The sequence below is a fragment of the Marmota marmota genome, unplaced genomic scaffold, assembly GCF_001458135.2.
Source record: "Marmota marmota marmota unplaced genomic scaffold, marMar, whole genome shotgun sequence".
NCBI lineage: Eukaryota > Metazoa > Chordata > Mammalia > Rodentia > Sciuridae > Marmota > Marmota marmota.
Window position 1 is genome coordinate 4,267,719 of NW_026000138.1, and position 24,770 is coordinate 4,292,488.

General features: G+C 43.9%; 1 long non-coding RNA gene across 2 annotated transcripts; it reads right to left on the reverse strand.

The window, feature by feature from the left end:
- Nucleotides 1-21,951: 21,951 nt before the first annotated feature.
- Nucleotides 21,952-24,764, reverse strand: LOC125611244. Of its 2 annotated transcripts, none has more exons than XR_007341399.1 (2): nucleotides 23,927-24,764; nucleotides 21,952-22,124 (listed from the first exon to the last, which is right to left on the reverse strand). It is a non-coding gene; the product is annotated as an uncharacterized LOC125611244 (long non-coding RNA). The 2 variants fall into 2 exon arrangements; XR_007341400.1 differs by having other exon boundaries at nucleotides 21,952-22,226.
- Between the last annotated feature and the right edge of the window lie 6 nt (nucleotides 24,765-24,770).

Here is a 24,770-nt window from a genome sequence, read left to right on the forward strand (position 1 = left end):
TTTTTTTTTTTTTTTTTTTTTTTTTGTACCAGGGATTGAATTCAGGGGCATTTGATCACTGAGCCACATCCCTATCCCGTTTTTTGTATTTTGTTAAGAGACAGGGTCTTGCTGAGTCATTTAGGGTGGTGGCTCACTGTGTTGCTTAGGCTGGCTTTGAACTCAAGATCCTCCTGCCTCAGCCTCCCATGCTGCTGGGATTACAGGTGTGTGCCACCACGCCCAGCACATCGGCTGGTTTTTATTTAAATAAAAATTAAGACATCCTATTGCCATATATTTAAAAAAAAAAACTTACATTTAGGGGCTGGAGTGTGGCTCAGTGATGGAGTGCTAACCTACATCAGGCAACCCTGATTAACAACCTGTAATCCCAGCAGCATGGGAGGCTGAGGCAGGAGGATCTTGAGTTCAAAGCCAGCCTAAGCAACACATTGGCAACCCCACCAAAAAATAATTAAACTGGGGCTGGGGTTGAAGCTCAGTGGTAGAGCACTTGCCTAACACTTGTGAGACACTGGGTTCAATCCTTAGCACCACATAAAAAAATAAAGTTATAAAAAATTAAAAAAAAATAAAATGGCATTTAAATGCCACACACAGAAAGCAATGGAAAAGTGACCAAAGCAGAATATTATTAACTTTAGAATAATTAAGTACCGAACATAATTATCCTAGCTTGTTCAGACCTGCAAAGACGTATTCCTCGGGGAGAAGAGGGACCAGTCAGAAATAACAGGACCCTCCCCTGTAAGTGACTTCAAGACTGCTCCGATGAGGACAAGCAACGGTGATGCTAACAACATGCGAACCTGGGGGCGGAGGGCACAGCTCTGAGCCTGCTCCTCCGCTGGCCTCGTCCTCTGTTCTTCCCTTGGCCTCCTGGGTTTAGGGTGGAGTAGGACATGGACCCACGAGGGCTGGCCCTGTGCTCACCCCACATGCAACCTATGGGGAGAGAAGCATCAAAAGTAGGGCAATAACAGAGACTGGCAGGTTGTCAGAGGAGGAGGGTGTTGGAGCGTGAGAAGAGGGATGTCTGGCTTAAGCTGGGCCTTGCCGGGGACAAGGCCATGTCCCCTCCCACTTCCATTCACCTAAGCAAGCATAGAGCTCACAGGGTGCTAGGGGCTGGCAAGGCAAAGGCTGCCAAGACAGTTAGGACCTCTAGAAGCTCTGGATCTGGTGAAGGGAGACAGAGGAAATCAAGGAGGAACCAACTGACTGGAGGGACAGAGACTACCCAGAGGGGCTCAGCTTGGACTGTACTTCTTCCCCCCCACCCCCCCACCCCCACCCTTCTGCCAGAAGTTTCAGTTTTGAGGGTTTGAGTTGTCCCTAGGTCAGCTGCCTATAATTTACTCCCTGTGTCAGGGAGTACCACTATAGTAGTCCCCCTCACCCTAAAAGGGTACATTCCAAGACCCCCAGTGATGCCTGAAGCGGCAGACAGTGCTGAACCCTGTATATCCACACTTTTTTCCTATATATAAAATACTCAAGATAATGTTTAATTTATGTATTAGTCACAGTAAGAGATTAACAACTATAATTACACCAGTAATTATAACAATATATTTCAAGGAAATTGCTGACATCACTACTCTTGTGCTTTGGGGCCATTATTAAGTGAAATTGCTTGAACAGAAACTCTGATAACCGAGAGGGTGGTTAAGTGTCGCGATGGACAAAACATGGGACTTATGCAGTCGAGGGGGAGAAATAAAGAATGTCTATACGCTTCTGCCCTTTTCAGTGCTTTATTCACTCAAATCACTCAATACAATTTCACTCTCTATAGGTTCTGAATCAAGAAAATGTCAATCCTTAATGCTAGACACTGCAATAGACATAATCAATTCACAGCAAACAATTCTAGATTAATTCTAAGCACTGAAAACACATTTAATCATGACAGGCTCATGACAGACATTCCCTCTGCATGCTAAACCAGTGCCAGATCTAGTCTCAAGCCTTAGGCTCTAAGTCCAACAGATGCACACTCACTCAGACCACGGTGATCAGGTCAGAAACCAAGGCAGGCTTCTCCTGTGTTGGAGCTGACGGCTGGCTGAGGAGGCGGTCATAGGGAGAAGTCTTTTTCTCACCAGAGTCAAGAGGCTGCTGTAGAGTTTGAGAGTGGTGAGAACACAGAGGATCAGGCAGATGAGAAGAGTTGGGATGTCAGCCTAGGTCCTCACCAGGCTCTCAGGCTTGTGTGCATCAGTGTATTGGCTGGCTGAATGTCTGTTCATTTGCTCCATCATTTATACTAAATTTGGGGGCTTCTGACCACCCTTTCAATTCCTATCAGCTGCTACTGGATTTCTCAGTGAATGTCATTCATTCTGAGTTTAAAGCATCTGGTATGGTGGTCCCCACCCTGATTTTCTTGCTTCTTGCTCTTATCAGGGGGAGGGCAACATGCCAGAGACTACACTCTGAGTTTGTCAGGGTGAGGAGAAGTGACTTGTTTGTGCCTGAGGGCCATACTGGAGGGCTCCGTAGGTGTGCCTGGTGAGACTGCAGGTTTCAAACTGGAGTTTTAAAATGGAGTTGCTTAGGCTCAGGCCTAAGGCCATCCTTACACCAAGTGACTAAAGGTCAGAGAGTGGACTTACAAGGTGGATATGCTGAACAAAGAAATGATTCGGCTTCCAAGAATATGACAGAACTGTTACTCAGAACTGTGTGCAATTTTAAAAATATGGGTGGTTTGTTTCTAGAATTTTCCATTTAATCTTTTCAGACAGTTGACTATGGATGAATGGAATTGTGGAAAGTGAAACCACTTATAAAGGTGAACTATATCAGCAGCTTAGTGTTTGCCCTAAACAATAGCGAGTGCATGTCAATGTCTAACTCTCAAAGTGAAAAGCATGACTCCTGCCTGGCTATAAAGAGATCACAGGTCAAAAATTTTATTCAACTTGTAAATCAACAAGGAATCGATAAGGTATTCAGGAGGTGAACCAAGCCCAGCAAAGCTCTGGGCACTATTGTGAAGGAGTGTTAGAACGGGACTTCTAGGTTAGGTAACTGAACTGGTTAACATCCTATAAGGCAAAGAATTATAATTGTAGGGATTTTAGTTCTAGGTGGCAAAAATAATTTGCATCTGTAAGGGACACAGGTCTACAAGGCGGCAGGTCACGTTGCAGAGTCTGTCTTAAGTGGTTAAGTAGTTCGAGCCAAATTTAAACAATAGTACAATCTCTGCTGGCAGATTTTTTTTTTTTTTGTATAAAAGTCCAGAATAGAAAATACGTTGGGCTTTGCATGTAATGCAACATCAATGTCACATTTTATTTTATTTTATTTTACTTAACTATTTTTTATGGCCATTTAAAACTGACAGATCATTCTTAGCTTGAGGGCTGTTGGAAAATAGACCACAGTCTGGATTTTCCTCCCTGGCCAGAATATACTGGTCCCTGTGCTAGAGAAGAAGAAAATCCCTGGGTGGCCTGTTACGTGGGTTCTGGGATGCCACAGAAAAGACATACATTCATCCTTCTGGTGCTATTGTAAGTGTTCAATAATTTACAAAAATCATGAAACCAAAGAGAGTTTGCCTTGGTACCATCTAAATTCAACTCAGTGACCATAGGAGGTATATTGCAAGATAAAGGGTTACCTGTAGCAACCTCCTCCTCCTCCTTCTTCTTCTTCTTCTTCTTCTTCTTCTTCTTCTTCTTTTCTTCTTCTTTCTTCTTCTTCTTCTTGTTGTAAGTGAACTTTTTTTCTTTCTTTCTTTTTTTTTTTAATGTCGTGGTGGTGCTGGGGATTGAACCCAGGGCATTGCGCCTGTGAGACAAGTGTTCTACCAACTGATCTATATCCCCAGCCCTGGGCCTTTATTTTATTTATTATGTATATGAGTTGCTGAGAATGGAACCCAGTGCATCACACATGAAAGGCAAGTGCTCTACCACTGAGCTACAACTCCAGCCCCGGTTCACTGCTTCTTTAAGATCTAGGATAAAGCTGAGGGCAGTAGTTCAGGACTATGATCCTTGAGACTCAGGAGACTGAGATGGGAGGATTGCAAGTTCAAGGCCAGCCTTGGCAATTTAGTGAGGCTCTAAGCAACTTAGTGAGACCCTGTCTCAAAATAGAAAGGGCTGGGGTTGTGGCTTAGTAGTAGAGCACTTGCCTTGCATGTGTGAGGCACTGGGTTTGATCCATGTAAAAATGAAATAAAGATATTGTGTGCCCACTTACAATAAAAAATAAATATTTTTTTAAAAAAAGGCTGGGGATGAAGCTCAGTGGTAGAACACCCCTGGGTTCAATCCCCAGTACCAAAAAAAAAAAAAAATTATGATAATATTTGGGAATTACTCAAACCAACTAGGTAGAGAGGAATGAGGAGATTTGAGATCATTACCCACTTGTGGCAATGTTTTTTTTTCCCCTTTATGTGCTGGTGGTAACTGTAGGCAGATGGGGTGTGGCTGGAGGAGAGGGGGTCACTGAAAGATGAATTTTCTCTTAGTCCCTTACCCCATCTCTGCTTCCTGACCTGCCAGGAGCTGAGCAGCTGTCCTCCACTGGGCCCTTCCTCAGTGACATGTTGCTTCATCTCTGACCCAGGCAATGGAGTGGGCTGTCTATGGACGGAGACCTCTGAAACCATGAGCCTCAGATAAACTTTCCCTCCTCTAAGTTGTTCTTGTTGGGCATTTTGGTCACAGCGATGCAAAAGCTGACCAAAACAAATTGGTACTGAGAAATATTGTCTTTGCTGTGACTAACCTTCCCATGTGCTTCAGAAGCCTTTGGAGTTGGTTTGTGGGAAGAATTTTGAAAAGTTTAGAGTTGCAAGCCGGATAAGCTGGCCGAAACACCTTACTGCCAAGCTTCATTATATAGGATACTAATTCTGAGAAGTTCTCTGTAGTCAGAGTACCACTTAAGAATATTTTAAGATGCTGCTGGGTGCAATGGTGCATGCCTATAATCCCAGAGACTGGGGAGGCTGAGGCAAGAGGATCGCAAGTCTGAGGCCAATCTCAGCAATTTAACCAGACCCTTAACAACTTAGTTAGAGCTTGTTTCTGTGGTAAATGGCCATGGGTTCAATCTCTGGTACCAAAGGAAAAAAGAAAAGAATATTTTAAGATGTTGGTCAAGGGGTACAAATTTGCAGATGTAAAAGGAATTAATTTCAGAATACTGCATAGCATGGTGACTATAGTTAATAATGTATTGTGAACTTAACATTTGCTAAGAGTGCAAATCTTTTTAATTTTTGAGGTCATGGGGACAGAATACAAGGTCTTGTGTGTGCTAGCAAACTGCTACCGAGCTAGATTCCCAGCCAAGAATAGGCCTTAAATGTCCTTACCACACATACAAAAGGTCACTATATGAGGAAATGGATACATTGATTAGATCATAGTAGTCATTTTATAGTGTGTGTGTATGTATATGTGTGTATCTCAAAACATGATTTTGAACATTATGGATATATATAATATTTATTCATCCATTATATCTCAACAAAGCTGGGGAAAAAGAGACTATTTTAGTTGCAGGTGTCAGAAAGCCAAATTCAAACTGTCATAAGAAAAAGACATTGGCTCCCACATTCCAAAAGTCCTGAGGTGGTTGGCTTCAGCTGAGTCCTGATTCAGAGGTTCAAATCAGGTCCAAAAGCTTCCATCTCTGGGCACCACCTCTGCCCTATTATATCTATTTTGATTTCTGGTGGGTCTGGAACCCCAGAAGAGCCATCTGCCCTCAAGAATCAAAAACTCTAGCCTCACACCCTGCCAGGCTGAGGTCCACTGGCAAGGAGGAAGCCCCTTTTTCTAGGCCCTCCAAGAACCATTAGGTTCATGCTGACTGGTCCAGGCAATGTGACATGCCCCCTGACCCAACCAACACTGGGCCAGAGAAGAGATGAGTTGATTAGCTCAGACCTCAGTCATATGATCCGCTCTGTGGCCAGGAATGGAGCCCCCAGCCTACCTGGGCTGAGAATGAGGAAGAACTAGATCCCCCAGAGAAAATGGAGACTGCTGCCTGAAGAAGGTGATGCGGAAACTGGAGAGTCCAATACTGATGATATTGATGTCATTGTCATTCTTTCAGTACTACAAACAATGCTGCAAAGAACCCACTAGGGGCGAATCAGAAAGAAGAGAAGAATGTGATTCTTGTCCACTAGCCATGTGAGTCAGACTCATTGTAAGAAAATCAGCTCTTTAAGCTGATGAATGACAAAGGAAGCGCTAGCTATGAAGGGTTGTGTCATTGATTTTGACAACCTAGGCACTTATTAATCTCCTTGAGCTTTTAGAGACAGGAAGCAATTAGAACTTGGCAATTCATTGTTTTTAAATGAATTAAAAACAAGCTTCTCAGCTTATGAACAACCTAATCTCTCTGGGTATTTGGATGTGGGTCAGTCGCAGGAGTATTAGGTGTAAAGCTGCTGCGTCTGGAGTCAGCCTTCTCAGGTCTCCCAGAAGCAACACTGGGCTTTCAGCTCTAGAGAGGACGCTGGGAGCTTTTCACGCAGTCCAGATCCCTGGGGCTGAGGCGCTGACTGCGTGCCCACGCCACCTTGTGGACAGTATGTGGAGCTACAGCGCTATCCTCTCCACGGGCTGGTGAGGACTGTCCTTAAAAGTGGTGTTGCTTAAAAGGGACTCTACACCTGGCAGGCAGTAGTGCAGTGATCGATCAAGAGGCCAGGTCGCACACCCGCAGAACTAAATACAGCGACTCCAACAAAAACGTGTGCACAAATGTTCACAGTAGCACTATTCACAACAGCCGGAAGGTGGAAACAATCCCAATATCCAAGGTTGAATGAATGAGCAAAATGTGGCATGTCCACCTATGGACATTATCAGCCATAAAAGGGATGAAGCTCTGACATGCTACAACATGGGTAAACCCTGAAAATATGACGCCAAAAGAAAGCCGACACAAAGCCACAAACTGTATCATTCCGTGTAGCTGAAGGGTCCAGAGCCAGCAAATCCAGACAGAAAGCAGGCAGTGGATGCCAGGGCTGGAGAAGGGGCAAATGGGGAATACCTGCTCAGTGGGCATGAGGTGTCCTTTCCGGCTAATGAAAATGTTTTGGAACTGGATGAGTTAGAGGTGGTAGTCCACAACATTGTGAGGACACAGAATGTGAGCACATTGTTCACTTTAAAATAGCAGGTTTATACTAGGTGGACTTCAACCAGAAAAACACTGGGATCATTACACATTGTATACAAGTATTGAAATATCACCCCATGGGGCTGGGGTTGTGGCTCAGCGGCAGAGCGCTCACCTAGCACGTGCAAGGTGCTGGGTTTGATCCTCAGCACCACATAAAAATATATAAATAAGATAAAGGTATTGTGTCCAACTCCAACTAAATATATATAAAAGAAATATCACCCCACAAGTAGATATCAATGTTGCATGTATCTGTTTTTGTTTGTTTGTGATGCTGGGGATCAACCCAGGGTCTCATGTCTGCCAGGTAAGGACTCTATCACTGAGACACACCCCCATACCTGGTACAATTATTATGTGCCAATTCAAAATAAAAACCATATATAAAAAACAAGACGAAACAAATAACCCAGGGTCCTGGAGCTGGCCAGGAGAACCTGAATGAGCTGTGACTCCTAAGCCTCATGGTCCTTGCAAGGCCTTGACAGCTCTCATTTGACTGTTTTGTGAAGGATAAAAACAAACTGATATTTGTATATTTATATAGATTTTTATTAACTTTCCCAAAAAGGAAAAAGATACACATGGTTTAAAAAAAAAAAAAAAAGAGAGGGGTGGGGGGAGGGGGAGAGAGAGAAAAAAAAATCTGGTATCCAGTCCTAGACCCCAGGAAGAAATAGTTACTATACACCAAGTGCTAGGAACTTACTTCTTTTCAAGAGCTTCATTTTAAGGACAAGAAAATAAAGGCACAGAGAGGTTTAATGACAACACATAGATCACACAGCCTAAAGTGGAAAGTCAGGACCAGAATCCAGCCTTTTGAAAGCCAATGCCTGAGCTCTTTCTCTACCCACTTACAGTGTGGGTCCAGGAGTTCTCCCTGTGGGACCTTTCCTGGTGCCCAAAAAGATACTCTTCCTCTCCTGCAGACAGGACTTCCCAACTTTGAGCAAGCATTAGAAAACCCTGGGGGGCTTGTGAACCTGACTGCTGGATCCACCTGTCCCTGATTCAGTGAATCTAAGGAGGGGTGAGGGCTGTGACTTTGTGCCGCAGTCCGGCTGCAGCAAAATAACCGGGGGGGTGACGAACAACTTGTGTAGATTGATACAGCAGGAGTAGGAGCCGTTTATTGTAGGACAACAGATGTATTTATACATTCCACACAGCTTATCTAATTAACATAAACTAGATACAGCAGTCAACCAATAAGGAATCTCCACACTTAATGGCTTGCTGGCTCCACCTCACAAACCACTCCCTCTGGCAAAATGCCAGGCGCCATCCAGACTTGTTGACAGACTCTTTGCACCTCTGTCAAGTTCTGGTGATGCTCATGCTAATGGCTGGGAGGCCCCACTTTGAGAATCCCTGCCCCAGAAGTACTGTCTAGGCCATGCTATGACCCTTCCATATAGAAACCTTCATTTCCTTACTATGGGGGCATCAGAACTTCCTTCAGAAACTTTTGTGTTTGTTTCCTTTCTACTCATCTGAACTTATTTCAAACTTATAGAGAAGGTGTCAGAATAGCACAACAATTTCTCATATACTTTACCCAGACTTATCTGCTGTTTCTATTTTGCCCCCATTGGTCTATTATTCCCTATTCTCCCCACTTTTCTCACCTCCTACGTGCATATAACTTTTCTAGGCTATCTACGAGTGGACAGCAGGCATCATGCCCATTTGCCTGCTATTATTGTGTTTGAACTTATACCTAGAATATTCTCTTACATAACTATAGTTCACTGACAAACTTGGGAAATTTAATTTGATCCACTCTTATTCAATACTCGTAGGGGTGTTCGATAACCTTGGAAGTATCCAAGGGGCAGGATTATCCCAGGGCAAAGCAGGTGCATTCCCTGGTCCTCCTCCCTTCTCAGAACCTGCCAGAACCCCAACTCGTGGCTCCCCTTTGACTATCTTCTCAACCAACCCTCCCAGAGGGGAACCCACATACATGGGGGGTTCTTCTTCCTGCCCTGGCTCAGAAATTGCACTAAGGCAGGGTGATGCCTAGTCAGGCTGGACCCATAGGACCTCTGACACCGTGGAGTTGGGTATTGAGTCGGGTGGGCAGAGGATCCATTCTAGAACCGCAAGGTCACATGGCAAGTCAAAAGCAGAACAGAGGAAGCAGCTGTGCAGAACAGAAATGAAGGCCAGGTGAGCCGGAAGAAAGTGCCAGGCGGACTTGTGGCCACCTGAGAATTTGGCAGTCCTGGGAGGCTCCTCCGCATTTCCTGGTGTGGACACAACCCACTGATACCATTCGGATGGCCTGTTTTGCCCGTGTGTGTGTGTGTGTGTGTGTGTGTGTTCAGTTCCAGTTTCATCACCCTGTAACTCTCATATCCATCACCACAGACTGAACAATGCGTGAGGATTTTTTTGTTGTTTATTATGGAAAAGTGCAAAACGTGAAGTTTACCATTGTAACCATTTTGAACTGAGCTCTGCTCTGATTTGTGCAGAGGTGATTTGGGCAATTGGAAGGGAGAATGGGGAAGGATGGAGCCTCAGAAGTGAACAAGTACACAGTGAGCCGTGGATGTGACAGGCCAGCTGTGTCCTCTGGCTGGTGATTATGGAGTTAGGACTGTCCTCCAGCAGAGGTGGGCGGCAGAGGCCTCATGCTTCCAAATGCTGCCGAGTTGCAAGGGGAACACACCCACAATCGGGAGGCTTTTGACTACATGTGCCACAAAAAAGCAGTCGTGGCCCACCCTGAGCTATTGGCTAGTAGATTTTCTGGGTGTTGAACCCTCAGGCAGACATTTGAGTAACTGGGGTCACATGGGGCTGGAGCCTTTTAAAAAAATTTTTTTTTAGTTGTAGATGGACACAAATCTTTATTTTTTATTTATTTGTTTTTATATGGTGCTGAGGATTGAACCCAGGGCCCCATGCGTGCAATGCAAGTGCCTTACCACTGAGCCACAACCCCAGCCCGGCCTGGAGCTTTTTGATGTGAGCAGTGCCAGAGTTTGGTAAGTCTCAGTTCCCAGGTTTCATGGCTATGTGCCAAGAATTCTGTGGTTCAGACTGGCACCACCTTCCGATTTCTGTCTCCTCAGCATCACCACTCCAGGGCCCTCCTGCAGGGGATCAGACAGCATTTGTCTTTTCTTGGTGGGGGGTGTACCAGGGATTGAACTCAGGGGCACTCAACCACTGTACCATATCCCCAGGCCTATTTTTTAAATATTTTATTTAGAGACAGGGTCTCACTGAGTTGCTAAGAGCCTCCCTAGGCTGTCTTTGAATTTGCAACCTTCCTGCCTTGGCCTCCTGAGCCACTGGGATTACAGGTGTGAGCCACGGTGACCAGCGCATTTCTTTTTTTGACTAGCTTATTTCACTAAGCAATGTTATTATCCCTAACCTGTTATTCCACCTCTTACCTCTATCCCACCTGCAGGGAATGCTTTGTTTTGTTTATGTATTATTTGAAGTTTTGGAGAAGCAGACAAACCCCCTAAATATATGCCTTTTAGGACTACAATTGTCTCCCAGGGCACTATCATTCCTTATCTTCCTGAACATTCACCATAAGAAGTTTCAATGAGAGCATGTGTGTTAGTTTCCTGTGGCCCTATAACAAGGCCCTACAAACTTGGTGGCCTAAAACAACAGAAATTTATTTTCTCAGTGCTCTGGAAGCTGAACTCTGAAATCAGTATCCCTGCACAAAACTTGAGGTGTCAGCAGGACAGATCTCCAGAGGCTTCAAGGGAGACTCCGCTCCTGGCCTCTTCTAGCTTCCGGTGGCTGCTGGTGTCCCTTGGCTTGTGGCCACATCACTCAAGTCCTCAAGTATAGAGCCTTCAAAATCTCTCTGCTCCATCATCTCTGCTTAGGTGTGTGTGTGTATCCAGTCTGTCTTTCCTCTAAAAAAACATACTTCAAAAACTTTTTAAAAATTTTATGGGACAGGGGATTGAACCCAAGGGTTCTCTACCACTGAGCAAATCCCCAACTCTTTTTATTTTGAGACAGTCCCTTGCAAATTTGCTGAGGGTCTCATTAAGTTGCTGAGGCTGGCCTGCAACTTGCTTTTCTCTTGCCTCAGCCTCCTGAGTCACTGGGATTACAGGTGTGCACTACAGCATCTGGCTAAAAAGGATACTTTTGATTGCATTTTGAGCCCATCTGAATAATTCATGAAAATTTGGTCTCAGGAGCCTTAATTTAATCATTTAATGACATCGTCCCATAGAAAGTAACAGTCACAGTTTTCAGGGATTAGCAGCAGATACCTATGAAGGGAAGTATTCAGCTTGCACATATTATTAAAATTGTAAAAAAGAATTTGACTGTTTGAAGCTGGAGGGTCATAGTTTAACTGAATGTACTACACAGATTTCAGATATAATCAGTCAAATAAGGCCTGGGACAATGCAGAAGGCCACAAAGAGAACAGGTACCTGACTAGTCAGGGTTCACCCAGGGAAGAGGAGTGTGTACACACACGCATGTGGAGTTTGCTTTGTGGGGTGGTGGATGCTGGGCAGGCAAGTCTGCGATACACAGAGCAGGCCATCAGGAAGGGCAGGCAGGACGTCCGGGGCGAGGCTGCATTCACAGAGAAGCCTCAGCTCCACTCTTAAGGGCTTTCAATGGACTGAGCAGCCCACCCAGATAGTCCATAGCTCCCCTTACTCCAATCAGCTTGTTAGGGACCTTAATCCCACCCACACAGCAGCCCCTAGATCTGACTCAAGGCGCCGCAGCCCAACCCCCACTTCCAAATGGAAGCCTAAGGGAGTTTTATTCTTCCAGGCAGTGGTCTGTGCCAGGGTAGGGACTCCAGAGCCAGAGTGCCTGGCCTCAATCCCACCACACAATTCAGAAATAACAGTGCCGACCTCATGGCCTTGTTGTGAGGATGGAGTGAGGATGCTGGGGACACAGGATGGGAGTCCTGGAGTTTTATTAGTATTCTACAGTCATTACTACTTATTAGTTGGAAGCAAATAACTTGTCTCAAGAGAAAAGTTGTGTGTGATGCCAGTTCATTCTAAGAAGACGCTCCCTGTCGGCTCTCATCTGCTTCTGCACCTCTCAGAGCCCTGGGGGACAGTCCCTCCTGCCCTCCAGTCTTTGCTCAGTGCCACCTCAGGGAGGGCCTTCCCGATCCCCAGGTCTAGGACAGCCTCTCCTTCACTCTGCCTCTTCACTCTGGTCTATGCGACTTCCGAGCACATCTCGTTCCTTGACGACATGTATTACTTTATGCTGTAGAAAGGTCATATTTATTATCTCTTCTTTTAGAATGTAAGCTTCTTTAAAGGAGGGACTTTAAATTATGGGGGTATCTCCAGAGCCCGAGACAGTACCTGGTACACCAGGGAGGACAGGTAAATGTACTCTAAAATGAAGGCATGGCTGTGATACCTGGTGATATGAGGTTTGCTTGTCAGATGGCACCTAGGCTTTGGCCATCTGACTCCTACTGTATCTTCTGTGCTGGGGTGTCATGAGGACAACAATAATGTTTTTGTGGTTTTTTTGTTTAATGAGCTGAGAGTTTAATTTTTTTTTTTTTGGATAACCAGGGATTGAACCCAGGGGCATTTGATCCGTGAGCCATATCCCCAGGCCTTTAAATTTTTTTTTTTTTTTTAAATTTTGAAACAGGTTTTGCTAAGTTGCAGGGCATCACTAAGTTGCTGAGACTGACTTTAACTTGCGATCCTCCTGCCTCAGCCCTCCAAGCCACTGGGATTACAGGTGAATGCCACCATATCCAGCTGAAAACAGTGTTAAAATATCTCTGATGTGCTGGGTGCAGGGGTGCATGCCGTAATCTCAGTGGCTTGGGAGGTTGAGGTAGGAGGATTGTGAGTTCAAAACCAGCCTCAGTAACTCAGAGAGCTGCTAAGTAACTCAGTAAGACCCCGTCTCTAAATAAAATATAAAAAAAGGGGCTGGGGATGTGGCTCAGTGGTTAAGGTCCCTGAATTCAATCCCTGGTAAGAAAGAGAGAGAGAGAGAGAGAGAGAGAGAGAGAGAGAGAGAGAGAGAGATCACTGATGACCTAGCTTAAGTCAGATGTCCATTCCTAGGCCTCAGCTCAGCCAGGAGATGGGGTCACATGGCATTCACATGAAGAAAGGCCAATCTTATAAGTAGAAGCTTTTAGGTGATAGGCACCAGGAGGCATCCTCAATCACCCTCCAGGTGTGATCCAGGTCCAAGGGAAGCATGGGGCAGGCTTCAGGCTCCACACATCTAATGAGTCAGAATCTGCATTGTCTTCAGGAGTCAGTGTGTGCATTAAACATTGAGAGACAAAGGGATAGAAGCTCTTGTTTTCTTTCTTCCTTGGTTTCCCTCTCCCTCCAATTCCTCCTATTAAAATAGTTTCAATGAGTTTTTAGTATATTTACAGAGTTGTGCATTTCTCATGTCAAAATAGATCTCAGAGCACTTTCTTTACCCCAAAGAGAAAACTGGTATCCCTTAGCTGTTATCTCCTGACCCTCAGCTCACTACTCTAGTAAAGATTTGCCTATTTTGGATCTTCATATAAATGGAGCCATACAACATGTGGTCTTATTTATTTATTTACTTATTTATTTTAGTTGTAGTTGGACACAATACTCTTATTTATTTTTTATGTGGTGCTGAGGATCAAACCCAGTGCCGTGTCACACATGCTAGGTGAGTGCTCCACCACTGAGCCACAACCCCAGCCCCAATATGAGACTGAGTTCTTTTCACCTGGAATAATATCTTGAAGATTCATCCATGCTGTAACATGCATCTGTGTCTCACTCTTTTTATGGTTAAATAATATTCTATGGTATGGATAGATCATATTGTATTTATCCATTTATCTGTTACTTCCACTCTTTGGCTATTATGAATAGTGCCTCTATGAGCAGTCATGTACAAAGTTTCATGTGGACATATGTTTTTATTTATCTTGGGTTAGGATCCCATTTTTATAACACACACACACACACACACACACACACACACACCATAACATAGCAAATCAGCAACTCAGACGTAAGTGGGCCTTACTAGGCAGCTAATATTGTCCAGTGCTAACCTTAAAACAGAACTCATGATTTTTTAGATCCTCCCCAAAGCAAATACATGTCTTTAAGCAAATCTTACTGACACCATGTATCACTGGTGCTGGCTCTGACTGCATGTGTCTTTGGAATAGCAGAGCTGGTTTCCTTTAGGATGCCAGGTGTTCTCCCTAGCCCCAAGTTCATTACTTCCTTCTGTTAACTACTTTTATACTTAGCATGAACTTCTCCTTACTGCCTACTCATTCTGCATTTGATCGTTCAGTTGCTTCTTAGACTGTGAACCTTTCAGGCTAGAGACTAACTCTGCATTCTTAGATGTGCATTACAGTGACTCAAAGGGATGGCTAAAATATTGTGCTGGGACACTATTGAAGGACTGCACTATTCTAACCTCAAGAAATGTGGGCCTGGGATACAGAGGTGCAGAAAATGGGTTTTCAAGCTTAAGAGGATGACAGCTGGCCAAAGTATGGTTTTTATGGACCAGCAGCATAACCATCACCTGGGGACTTGTTAGAAATGTCTCAGCTCAAACACAGTGACTCTGGATCTCCATTTTTAACCAGATCCCCAGGTGGTTAACCAGAGCCCCTGCACATTCAGATTTGGTAGGTGCTGCACTAGAAGAGATACTGCCAGACCTTGAGGACAAGTGCATTTTTCTTGGACTAAGTTGGTGCTAGGACCTTCAAGGAAGGCAGAGTCACAAGTAGAAGCAACCTGAACCTCAGTGATGCCACTGGTGCCATGGAGGGAGATGGGATAGTGGCAAGAGAAAGAGGGTGTGTCCCCAGTTCTAGGATCAGTGGCTAGATCTGCTACTTAACCAGCTGAACAATCTAGTCCATTGAAAGACAAGCGAAGTCAATTGTTTTTGGATGAATTACTGAAAATTAATTAAAACTAGTAAGTCTAGTTAAAAAGAGGTTAACTAGAATTAATAATTTTTATTTTTTGGTACTGGAGATTGATTGAACCAAGGGATGCTCAACAGCCGAGCCACATCCCCAGCCCTCTTTTTGAGGTAGGTCTTCACTAAGTTGCCGAGGCTTGCTTTGAACTTGTGAACTCCTGAGTCTCTGCAATTACAGGTGTGTATCACCAGCCCCAGCTAGTTAACCTCTCTTAATTTTAGTTCCCTCATCTGTAAAATGGAGGTGAAAATAATCACATCCTCCTCCTTATAGGGCAGTTATAAAGTTAAATGAGATGGGTAGGTGAAAGTTACCATGCGGGTGGGTGTTAAGTGCTGTCATGGAGGGAAGCTTGGATTTCTGTAGTACCACAGCAGTTTTACAGAATCACAGCTGCAGGTAAATGTGAACTTGGTTTCAGAGAAGAGTAGTAAAGAGTTAACAAAATTGCTCTGCAAAAAGAAATAACAAAGTCTGTTGAGTAGTGAACTTGAAGATTTTCATTTTCTGCATTATTAGCTTCTATGGTGCTTAACTTTTAAAAAACAATGACACAGGGGCTGGGGCTGTGTCTCAGCAGTAGAGCACTTGCCTAGCACATACAAGGCACTGGGTTTGATCCTCAGAACCACATAACAATAAATAAATAAAATAAAGGTATCGTGTCCAACTACAACTAAAAAAAAACATATTAAAAAAATGACATAGCAGGTATGGTGGCACATATCTGTCATCCCAGTGACTGGGGAGGCTGAGGCAGGAGAATCTCAAGTTAAAGAGCTAAGGAAAATATTAAAGATCTTCCCTGACCCTGTGCCTACTCACCCTTGATGGAACATCTAGAGTGCTGCCTTCTAGGTGGGTTGGCTCTCTCCAGGGAACTCAATCATTCACTATCTCAAGGCTCTCCCTTTGGTGATCCAACAGTCTTTAGGGGATGAAGTGTCCTTGAGGGGATCGCCAAGTCATAAAGATTGTTAGAACAGAGCTTTCTGTGTTCTAATATTTAAGGAGTCACACTGGGAGTAAGACTTTGGAGTCTCAGCCTTCCTGTCAGGGGACTGATCTGCTCTCTGTAGGAGACTTCCCAGTGGGGACTCTGAAAAGCTGCCCGGGCATTTCCCCCTGATCTGGAGACTTATTTCCTTCTCTTTCTCTCTCACCAGTCACTTTTACTGTTGCTTCCATATTATTATATTGTATAAAAGGGTATCTTTATTGTATTTCAGATCTTACCTGCCAAATTCAGCACACATACCTAACACTTTAATGTTACACAGGTTCAAGACCAGCCTCAGCAACTTAGCAAGACACTGTCTCAAAAACAAACAAAAACTGAAAATGTAGCTTAGTGAATGTATTAGTCAGGGTTCGCTAGAGGAATAGAATCAACAGAAAGTATAATTTAATAATTTAACTTATTAGGTTGGCTTACATGACCAGAAACTGGATTATCCACAATGGCCACCTGTAGGCTGGAGAGTAGCTCTGCATTTCAAGAGGTTGAAGCCCCAGAACGAGAGGGATCAATGGTGCTACCCTAGTCTAAGGCTTTTGATAACCGGGATCACTCTTGTGAAACTTGTGCTGCTTGAGCACAGTTGCACAGAGAGAATGATAGTCAGTGACAGGCTGATTGCTTGCTTTCGTCCATCTGTCCATCTGCTGCTGCATTTAAGACACTGTGCCCCTACTGACAATCCTTTAACCCTTCTTCTTTCTAGTGTGCTCAGCCTTAGTAAATGCACCACTGCTGCCGAGTTGCTTATGCCCTGGGATGGTGCAGGATAGTCTCCCCACTTCTTTCCACAAGTAAGCCATCACCAGCCCCTGCTGATTCCACCTACAAACAGACTTCTGATCTGCTTACTCCTTATCTGCAGCAGCCATTTAGTTCAGGCCTCTGTGACCTCTCTCCTGCAGGCCTCTTTTCCTTTATTTATTTATTTATTTTTAAACCATCTATATTAGCTATCTATTGCTGTATAACAAATGACTATGAACAGCAGCTCCAAGCAGTCCATATTTGTTATCTCAATTTCTGTGGGTCAGACATCTATTGCTGCCTTGCTCGGTGCTCAAGACTTCTGAGGAAACTATAATCAAGGTGTTGGTCAGGGTTTCCCACTCCTCCTACTGGGGTAATATCCACTTCCAAGCTCATGAACATAGCTATTTGGCAGATGGCAGGTCCTCACAGGCCGCTGACCAAAAACATCAGCTCTTTACCACCTGGGCTCCTCTGTGAGGCAGCTCACCACACGGCAGCTGCCTTCACTGAGAGAAGTTAAGCAAGAGAATGAGCCCAAAAGGGAAACCACAATATTTAGAAGTGATTAACTTTGGAAATAATATTCCATCACACTGCAGTCTTTCCAGTGACTCACTGGCTCCCGTTCATGCTCAAGGGGTGGAGAGTATGAAAAGCACGAAGAAAGAATCACCAGGAGCCATTGTAGAGGCCACCTACACTCTGTTCTTTTGGAGCGAGTGATCTGTGTCCTCTTCACAGACAAAGCACACTCTTACCCTCTGAAGGTCCTCAAAAGCTTCATCCTATCATAGTACCAGCTAGAAGTCCAGAATTTCAACACCAACTCAAGTCTAGATGGAACCTCATTGAGTACAGTTCCTTAAATACATTTTCACCAGGACAATTAAGATTTGTCTTGTGAAAATAAGATTACAAATTATTTGTCCCCTACACATTCAACATACAACAGGCCTGGGGTGATATGATGATTAATCTTGTGTCAGCTTGACTGGGGAAGAAGAGATCAGCTAGTAAAACATTATTTCTGGGTGTATCTGTGAAAGTGTTTTCTGAGTAATTTCTGAGTAAAAATTACCCTCACCAATGAAGGTGGGCAACATCCAATCCACTGAAGGCCCTGATAGAACAAAAAAGTGGAAGAAGGGTGAATTTGACCTGGGACATCCATCTTCTCCTGCCCTTGGATATTGGCACTCCTGGTTCTCAGGCCTTCAGACTCTGGGACTTTGACTAGCATCTTTTCTGGTACTCCAGTGTGCAGACGGCATTGTCTTAGGAATTCTTACCTTAATAATTGCACAAGCCAATCCCCATAATAAATCTGTTCTTATCTATTGATCTATCTATAGGCTACACCAATAGCCAGCTGGTTCTGTTTCTCTGATACAGGCAACAGCTACAGATATTCTTATTCAAAAAGAGGTACAAAGGAGTCGCTGGTCCATAGTGATTCTGGAATCCAACTGGACAAATGTTGGAAGTTCCATGATTAGTTCTCAAGATCTAAGAAAAATAGTTCCTGGCTCCACTGAGTGATACTTTTTTCATTAAAAAAAGCACATTTGGCCTAGTGCAGTGGCACATGCCTATGATCCTAGCTGCTTGAGAGGCTGTGACAAGAGGATAGCAAATCAGAGGCCAGAGTGAGCAACACAGCAAGAACCTGTCTCAAGACAAAAAAGAAAAAGGGTGAGGGGCTGGGGTTGTGGCTCAGTGGTAGAGCGCTTGCTTGCCTAGCATGTGTGAGGCAGTGGGTTCGATTCTCAGCCTCATGTAAATTAATAAAATAAAGGTCTATTGACAACTAAAAATATTAAAAAAAAAAAAAGAAAAAGGGATGAGGGTGTAGCTCAGTGGTAGCATGCCCCTGGTTCAGTCCCCAGTATAGGAAGTATGGGTGGGATGGGGAACCACATTTGCAGTTTAGTTCTTAGCTTGCTTCCTGACAGTAGAATTATAATTTCTACTTATCTATACTGTCGATCCCTCAGTCAAGAGTCCAAACATAATTTTCAAATACATTCTGAATTCCCAGCAATCTTCTTGGGATTTATTGCATTATACAAAAGGCACATCCACAAACCTCCCTGTAATAAGTTCTTCTCTAACTTGAAGTCCTGCTGAGATTTGAGGGACAGTGACATTAAGAGGCCTTATTATTTGAAATCTATGAGACATACCATGAATACTTCAGTGGTACTTTTCATGACTAGTTTTCTGAGGCACCTCTTTTGATCTTTCTGATGTCTTAACAAAATATCATACAGTGGCATCTTCTACTTTAGCTTCAGACCAGATGGTAACATGAATGTGTCTCTCTCCCCAACCTTCACCAAATGCATGTTGAAGCTCTAATCTCCAATGTGATGATATTTAGGGGTGGGACCTCTTGATAGGTAATTGGGTTTATATGAAGTCATGAGGGTGGGTCCCAGTGATGGGATTAGAGCCCTTGTAAGAAAGTAAGAGAATGCAGAGGTCTCCGGGAGGACACAGTGAGAAGGTAGCCATCTATCTGCAAGCCAGGAAGTGGGTCCTCACCAGGAACCAAATCTATTGGGACCTTGTTCTTGAACTTCCCAGTCTCCAGACCTATAATAAATGTCTGTTGTGTTAGCCACCCAGTCTATGGTATTTTGTTTCAGCAACCTGAGCTAAGCAAGAGAGACCCATTTTATGTGCAATGCTGATTTTGATCTTTGCTGAAGATCAAAAACTATCAAGTCCCAGTTTTTTGTTGTGAAATGATCCTCACAAATTATCTTTTCACATTTTATTATAAGCAGAAGAAACCACACAGTGATTTTTCCTCCAGTTTGCAAAAACATCTTACTTACTGGCAGTATCCTTATTTTTTACCAGATTTGTCCAAAAGAATTCAGGTTTTCTCTAATACAGTCCTCAAAAACCTGTCCAGTCTCTGTCTACCACCTGGTTCCAAAACTTCCATATTTCAGGGGGTTGTTATGATATTACCATTTCTAGGTACCAAATTATATATTGCATGGCAAGTTACCCCCAAATTTAAACTGTAAAACAACTTTGTTGTTGCTGAGGATTGAACCTTGGGCCTTGCACGTGCCAGCAAGCACTTGCCACTTAGCTATATCCCCAACCCTGAAATGACCATTTTTAATCTGTTTCTGTGGGTGAGGGGGAAACTGGGCAGGGCTTAGCTAGATCTTCTGGCTCAGGGTCTCCCATTTGGCCACAATCCCCAAAGGCTCAACTGAGGCAGGGTCCTTTCTAAGCTCACTCACCTGGCTAGTGGGCAGGCCACTGGTTCTCTGGCAGCTGGTGGGCCCTTCCACAGGGCAACACTGGTAGACTGAAAATATTGTCCCTAAATTCATGTCTACCCAGAAACTCAGAATATGATTCTATTTGTAAACTGGGTATTTCCAGCTGTGATTAATTTGACATCATACTTAACTAAGGTGGGCCTTAAATCCAATGACTGGTATCCTTATAAAAAGAGACATAGAGGGGCTGGGGATGTGGCTCAAGCGGTAGCGCGCTCGCCTGGCATGCGTGCGGCCCGGGTTCGATCCTCAGCACCACATACAAACAAAGATGTTGTGTCTGCCGAAAAAACTAAAAAATAAATATCAAAAATTCTCTCTCTCTCTCTCTCTCTCTCTCTCACCTCTCTCTTTAAAAAAAAAAAAAAAAGAGACATAGAGAGAAAAACAAAGAATACCAAGTAGAGAGAGAGACAGAGATTGCAGCAACAAGCCAGAGAATGCCAAAGATTGCCTGGAGTCACCAGAGGGAAGAAGTCTTCCTTAAAGGGAGCATGGCTCTGTCAACACCTCAATTTTAGACTTCTAGCTTCTAAAACAGTGCTGTTTTAAGGCACCACTTTGTGATAATTTGTCATAGCAGCCTTAGGAAACTACTAATGCAGCTCACAGATTGGGTGAGATGGTGCATACCTGTAATCTCAGAGACCCAGGAGGCTGACACAAGAGGATCACAAGTTTGAAGCCAGCCTTAGCAACTTAGCAAGAGCCTGTCATAAAATAAATAAAAAAGGGCTATTAGTGTAGCTCAGTGATAGAGTACCCCAGGGTCCAATCTCCAGTACAAAACAAAACTGTAGTGCATAGGTGAGCTGGGTTCCCTCAGAGCAAATAAGAAAGAAAGAAAGAATACCGAAGACAAAAGATAGAAGCCATAGTCTTCCTGTAAACTAATCTTGGACATGATACCTAAGCACTAAAAGCAAGCCACTAGAACCAGTCCACATGCATGATGAGGAAATTACACCAGGAAATGAATATCACGGGAGGGTATTAGCTGCCTACCAGTCACCTAACAAGAAAAAAGTGAATGAACTTCAGTGAAAGAAAACCTCTCCTTCCTTTGGGCTCTGCCTTCTCCATTCACTGAGTACTTAAACAAATATTAAGTACCTGCAATGGGCTGGGTGTTGGAGATATGACAAATAAGACAGATAAGATTCTTTCCCTGTTGATATTATTCACAATCTAGTGGAAAAGAAGGTCACTAAACATTAAAAAACAAATATATCAATAAAAATTGTGATAAGCACAAGGAAATAAGTTATGAGATTAAAATAGAAACATCTGATTTATACTGGGAAAGAAAGGTAAAGGCTAGGTATGTCTGGAAAAAAAATCAGTATTCAGAATGAGGCTAAGAGTAGAAATTGGGCTGTGTGTTTTGGCAGAGAAAAGTGGAGTTTCTAGTAGAGGAAAAGCAGGTGCAAATAAATCAGTAAGTTGAGCAGCTAGACTAAGCTCTGCTTGAGGGTTTATATTCACCTTATGTATCAATTATGTAGCACAGTGCCTGGCACAGGCAGGAATCTGAAAATTCCTTCTGGAATGAGCGAGTGAATCAAGGCCACCTTCTATTTCCTGTTATGAATAATGTCAATTGAAGTCACTTAGAAATTTTCTCCTAAAGTTCACTGTTCTTATTCACATTAGGCAGGATAGGCAAAGCTGCTATAACAAAAAGAGTCAAATTAAATAAAAACCTCAACACCACAGAAGATTATTATTATTAGTTTTTTTTTTTCCTTTGAAAATAACAGTTCTGAGTGGACATGAAGGTTGGCGAGATAGGTTCTCCACTCAGGAATCTTCAGTCGTGAGGAGTTTTGTCTTTTCCAGAATCTGGTGGTTATTTGCTTCCAGCTGGCAGAGAAAGAGGCTAGAGGAGCACCTGTTGAAGGTTGTTATGAGCCAGGCCTGGAACATGTGCACACCTCTTCTATTTACTTTTCATTGGAAGCACACAGGCACAGGTCTACACTTATCATGAGGGCTGAGGAATACAGTGTAGGTGGATGGCCAACAAAGAGAACAATAATTTAGATGGACAACTCTTCTACACACAATATTCAATTACTTATTTGATTTATCCTCTGGTATAACTCACAAGAACTTCAAATTAACCTAGAAAGTAAAGAACTCTGGATTGCTCACCCTCACCCCCATCAAGTCTTTCAGGAAACTTCATGATCCATCCATCCATCCATCATTAAGCCAAGCACATGGAAATTACCCTTAACTCATTTCTTTTCCTCACCTTCCCCATCTAATTTTTCTGGAAGTCCTGTCAATACTATCTCCAAAATATATCTTAAATCTACCTTCTCTCTCCAACTTAACTGCCATCACCTTCTTCAAACATCATAAAGACCTCTCATTTGGATTATTCCAACAGCCTATAGCTCTTTATGCTTCCAACTTAACTGCCAAAATTCTATTCTCTATATGGCTCAGAGATATTTTAAAACATAAGTCTGATCACATTAATCTCTAGTTTAAAACTTTCCAGTGATTTAGAATAAAATCCAAAATAAAATCCTAATGCAAAGCAGCCCCTGCCCACCTCTTTACCATCATCCTTCATCACTCTCCTTTTACTGGCTCTACTCCAGCTACAATGTTGTTCTTGTAAAACCAGTTAAGGCCTGAACACATCTGGGCATGAATTCCTTAAATAACCTAGTGCCTGTCTTTCAGGAAAACCCTCCAGAATTCACTCAAGGACTCCTTGAAACTGGCTTTTCAAGAATGGACACAAGCTGGGTGTGGTGGAACATGCCCATAATCCTGAGGCTGAGGCAGGAGGATGGTGAAGTTAAAAACCCACCTCAGCAAAAGCGACCCTGTCTCTAAATAAAATAAAATAAAATACAAAATAGGGCTGGGGATGTGGCTCATGGCCGAGTACCCTTGAGTTCAATCCCCGGTATAAAAAACAACAACAACAACAAAAAAAACAGATACAGGGGGGCACTTCTGTAACCCCACTGACACAGGAGCCTGAGGCAGGATGATTGCAAGTTCAAAGCCAGCCTCAGCAACTTAGCAATACCGTTTCAAAATTTAAAAAAACTTTAAAAAGGGCTGGGGAGCTGGTTCAGTGGTTAAGCAATCCTGGGTTCAATCCCTGGTACCCTCTTCTCCCCTCCAAAAAAATGGACACAAACAGAAGAAGCCAGGCAGCATATTTGGTCAAAACCCCCACCTGGAATGTGGAACTACCCCTGAAAACAAACATGCCACCTATGAAGAAGTATATTGACTATTTAGCTTGAGCAAAAGAACCCCCAAATTCCCCCCTCTCCTCATCCAATCAGTAAATAGCTTGCCCCCTCTCCCTTCCTATAAATTCCAGGTACCAAAATGCTGGGAAGATATAGGAGCTTATAGCTCCTGGCCTCCTGTTGGTTGACCATACACAAAAAAGTCTTTTTGCAAAAAATTGGTGTCACTCTTGGCTTCTATGCCGGTCAAGCAGTGATCAGCATACTTGCTGCTCTTTAAACACCTTTAACTTATTTCCACTTAAAGACTTTTGCATTTGCTGTTCCTTCTGCCCCCAAATCTCTTTCACGGATTTCCAAAGGCGAACTCTTTCTCCTTTCCTTAGAGGTATCGGTTTCAATGTTACCTCCTGAGAGACCTGGCCTGATCATATAATAAGTAGTAGTCCCCCCAACCGGTTGTTCTTACCTCGGCATCCTTTTCATTTTCTTCTTAACACCACACTGTATTATTCCGTTTATTGTCTCCTTACTTGTCCAGAAAGGTCCATGCGCAGGTGCCATGCCATGTTCTCGTTTCTCTAGGGCCTGGGAAGCCCGGCGCAGTGGTGCTCAGTAAACAAAGTGAGCAAATAAAGAACAATCAACAGGTAATGAGCTAAAGCTCCTGTAAGATCGTTCGACAGGTTCCTGGTATAAAGACCACAAACCTAGGTTCCAATTCTGTCTCGACCACTTCTCCGCCGTGCGCAAGAGAGTCGGCCCTGGGTCTCAGATACCATATCTGTAAATGGGGCATAAGAACAGACTTACCTCACAACACAAAAAGATAAAAGGAGGCAATGGGAGAAAAGAGATTGAAGGAAGCTTAACGTTCCGTAAATGGAGCAATTGCTGTCCTTATATAGGACGCACAATTCCTTCCTTTGCATCAACTGAGACCCATCCAGGCCTCAGTTCCCTCCTTGTCATGGGCTGCCACTCTTTGCACAGGTTGTTTCTGGAAGTAGGAGATGGAAGGATAGCCCCGACACTTTCGAAGACACTGCCTTCCAGCCACAGCCTTCACAGGCCCAGTCCGGTCGGGCCGCCTCCTGCGTCATTAGCGCGGCGCCGGCGCAGCGGAAGGCCCCGGGACCTGTCTAGTGAGCGGCGCGTCTTGAGGAGGCCAGGCGAGTGCCTGCATGTCACCCGCGCGGGTCGGGGGTGGCTCGGAAACCCCAGCGGACGGCTGCGAGGGGCGCGTGGAGTCCTGGGGTCACGGAGCCCGGCGGCCAGAGGGGCGACCCGGAGCACCTGCTGGGCACAGCGCC